Source organism: Macaca mulatta, chromosome X (assembly GCF_049350105.2).
Source record: "Macaca mulatta isolate MMU2019108-1 chromosome X, T2T-MMU8v2.0, whole genome shotgun sequence".
Classification (NCBI taxonomy): Eukaryota; Metazoa; Chordata; class Mammalia; order Primates; family Cercopithecidae; genus Macaca; species Macaca mulatta.
In genome coordinates, this window is record NC_133426.1 from 121,152,967 (window position 1) to 121,157,241 (window position 4,275).

The window sequence follows — 4,275 nt, forward strand, 5'->3', positions numbered from 1 at the left end:
GGTGCCTGTAAAACATGCATATATTTTAGTAGAAGTGTTCAGTAGGAAGTTGGAATTACAGACCTAGAGTTTAACGTTCCTTCCTCAAAGTGGCTTTTTAATTACCCAGCATTGGTATATTGAAATAGCTGTACAGTTTAATGCATTTGCTGTCCTGAAATACATTTCCTACTTCTGATGATGACATACTACAATTAAGCAAGATATTTATTATAATAAATTGTGCATCGAATTATAGTGCTTAAAAAAACTTTAGAAATTATTATAATCTTCTTTTTGTTTTGAATTGAAAATTTCACCTAATGCATTCCCAGAAACACAATTGCTTTCATTAAAATCTCTGGGATAGATGACTAACAACTCCCTTGAGAACATGTTCTAGCATCTCCCTAAACTGATAGGAAGATTTGGCTAACCTCAGCCTATATCTTTCATACCATAAGTGTAGTTCCTTCTTTCTGATCTTATCTTAGTGGAAATTGAGAACAGCTGTCTAATGCTAATGGAAAAATTAGCAAATTTAAAAAGGCATTGAATGTAGGGCTTAGATTTTAACTGAATTATGAACTTGGAAATATTTATGAATTTAAAGCAGGAAAATATAAGCTAGATTCAGCATTATATTTCTGCAACTGCGTGGAAGTGTGATAAAAGAGTTTGAAGAATTTTTGGCTGGGTAGGGTAGTTCACACCTGTAATCCCAGCACTTTTGAAGGCCAAGGAAACCGGATCACTTGAGGTTAGGAGTTTGAGACCAGCCTGGCCAACATGGTGAAACCTGTTGTTTACTAAAAATACAAAAAATAAGCCAGACATGTTGATGGATACCTGAAATCCCAGCTACTCCGGAGGCTGAGGCAGGAGAATCGCTGAAACCCGGGAGGCAGAGGCTGCAGGGAGCTGAGATGGTGCCACTGCACTCCAGCCTGGGCAACAGAGAGAGACTCCATCTCAACAACAAAGAATTTTCAACAATTTATGTCTCAAAGCACTGTCATATAATTTATATTCTACAAATCACAAAGGGGTTAAGTATAATATTTTCGGACAAACTATCTGAAAGCAATTTGTACACATACAGATCTTCTATATAATGTGTTGTCATAAATGAAAATAAATCACTATTTACACTCCTCATTGCACTATTAGCCAACCACAATTTTTAGAATCTACAGTATTGTATTCATTTATAAAATGTATTTATGCTAGTTTATGTGCATTCTAAATAAAATATTAATAAGTTATAATCATTTTTCACAATTCCAAAGGGCAAATATGATAGATTTTTGCAGTCCTGAAAGCCGTCTATACTTGTGCTCACTCATCCTAACATTCACTAATTTCAAGGATGGGTAATAAAGGAAGATAAAAATGAAGAAGAAAAATAATTTCTGGACTTTAATGTCATTTATGCCTTCTTGCTGACCCTAACTAACTGAGTTTGAGTAAAAATATTTCCCATCTTCTAAACCTATCCAGCAGTGTTTTTTCCAAAGAAAATACAGCACTATGGTTACTGTTCACTAAAGTTGGCCACTTCCAGCCTCTTACCTACTTAAAAAGTCCAAAGTGGATATACAGGGAATGTAAATCTTATGTCTGACCTATTTCAAACATTGTCATATTGTATATTTTTAAATTTCAGTGATGTTTATGGTGTTGCAAGTAAGCCAAACAGTAGTGCAGATAGTGAATGAAGGAAAAATGTTTCTCTTGAAAATGCCCCATGAAACAAAAGGCCACGTGGAAGACAAATACATACACTACCAATATAAAAAATATTACATGGAAGAACTTATTTGCTATATAAACTTATTGTCTCTTAAGTATGTGGGATGTGGGGCATAGAGGGGGCACATAAACAAAGCCAAAACAACAACAATAACAGCAAAGAAACACATGACCATGGCAAATATCTCTAGATCATTACATGACTTTACTGAATGACCTCTATCAAGTAAATTGCTTAAATGTATCTAAGAATGCCAGTACTAGAGTATGATACTGGAGTATGATGGACCTGAGTTTATAATCCAACATACTGCCTTGGTGATCCTAGTTGGGTCACAAACTCTAATCTTTGCTTTCCTCATCCATAAAAGGAGAATACAAATGTCTACCTTGTAGGGTCATGTGATATCTAAATGTTATAATGCATGCAAAATGTCTAGCACATAATACTAAATTATAATAATTATTATAGCTTCATTGTATTTCATAAAGCCTAGAGTCTCCTAAGTGGCCTAGTTTTGTTGCTTATTTGGTACTACATTTTCCACTATTCCTTTATAACTGCAGTATTCTTGAGTACGTGATCACACATCTGAAGTACTCCCACACCAACCCATATACAAATATCTCACAACTAATACAATGTTTTAGTAGCACATCCATATGCATCTGCCAATATTCTTTCCTTCAGAGAATGTTCTGCATGTCAACTAAGAAAAAGACTTTTGATTTCTAAATCACTCTTGGAAGTGACCAAGGTGAGGTGCAGTGGCTCACTCCGGTAATCCCAGCACTTTGGGAAGCCAAGACAGGTGGATTGCTTGAGGATAGGAGTTCGAGGCCAGCCTGGACAACATGGTGAAACTGTCTCCATAAAAAATTTAAAAATTAGCTGGAGATGGTGGTATGTACCTGAAGTCTCAGCTACTCAGGAAGCTGAGGTGGGAGGATCGCTTGAGCCTAGGACAGGGGTGAGCCTAAATCATGTCACTGCAATCCAGCCTGGCATCCTAGGTGACAGAGCGAGACCCTGTCTCACAAAAAGAAAACAAAAAGGAGAGACCAAATGACCATAGCTCACAACATATACTATTATGAAAGCAGTAATGACTAACAGCATCTTTGAACCCCTTTTCAAATTGCCCTTAAAATCTGTGACACATTAAAGATTGGCATCTTAAGTCTACTGCTTCTGTTCCATCTACCAAGCTGTTATGATGAAATTAGCTCAGTGTTATTCAAGAGGAAACAGAGATGACAACAGATAGAGTAGGACCGTATACAGCTATTGATTAAAGCAATGGATCATCAAAATCTATATTCGAAAGAGCATTAAAGCTACTGAATATGCCAAATTCCTATTAATTATCCAATGCACATTATATTTCTATGCACCAAAGGATAAGTTGCACAATAATTAAATATTCTTAAAGGTTGAACTAAATTTTAATCTAGAACCTTAATCTGTCTCTCTAGGTTTGATAGTTAATAATTTAAGAAATATGATGTTGTTAATCATTGCTTAATATTTTAAGATGACCATGAATAAAACAAAGAGGTAACTATTACTAAAATAAGTTGCTATCTTTATGAAAGCTTCTAGAATTCATGTCTCCTATAAGATGTATTACATTTTGGTTATTTCTCTTGAATTTTTAATTTAGTTCAAATTTAAAGTTAAATTAAAATTTTCAGCTTTATTGAGGTATAATTAGCAAATAAAAAGGGTATATATTCAAGGAGTACAACATGATATTTTGATATATGCATACATTGTGAAATGATTGCCACAAAGTAATTAATATAAGTTGCATTTTAAAATTTAGAAACCAAAATTTGAGGTCGGGTGCAGTGGCTCATGCCTATAATCCTAGTACTTTAGGAGGCCAAAGCGGGCAGATCACCTGAGGTCAGGAGTTCAAAACCAGCCTAGCCAACATAGTGAAACTCAGTCTCTACTAAAAATATAAAAATTAGCCGGGAGTGGTGGCACGTGCCTATAATCCCAGCTACTCGGAAGGCTGAGGCAGGAGAATCACTGGAACCTGGGAAGCGGTGGCTTCAGTGGGCCGAGATCACACCACTGCACGACAGCCTGGGTGACAGAGTGAGACTCTGTCTCAAAAAAAAAAAAAAAAAATAGAAACCCAAATTGGATGGTGGTGATAGTTGTACAACTCTGCAAATATGTTAAAAACCACTGAATTATACACTTTAAAGGGGGCAGATTTTATAATTTGTGAATAATATTTCAATAAAGCTGAAACTGAAAATTAAAGGCCTGGCCAGTCGCGGTGGCTCATGCCTGTAAACTCAACACTTTGGGAAGCTGAGACGGGTGGATCACCGGAGGTCAGGAGTTTGAGACCAGTCTGGCCAACATGGTGAAACCCTGTCTTTACTAAAAATACAAAAATTAGTCGGGCATGGTGGCACGTGCCTGTAGTCCCAGCTACTCAGGAGGCTGAGGCACGAGAATCTCTTGAACCCAGGAGACGGACGTTGCAGTGAGCCAGGAGTGCGCCACTGCACTCCAGCCTGGGT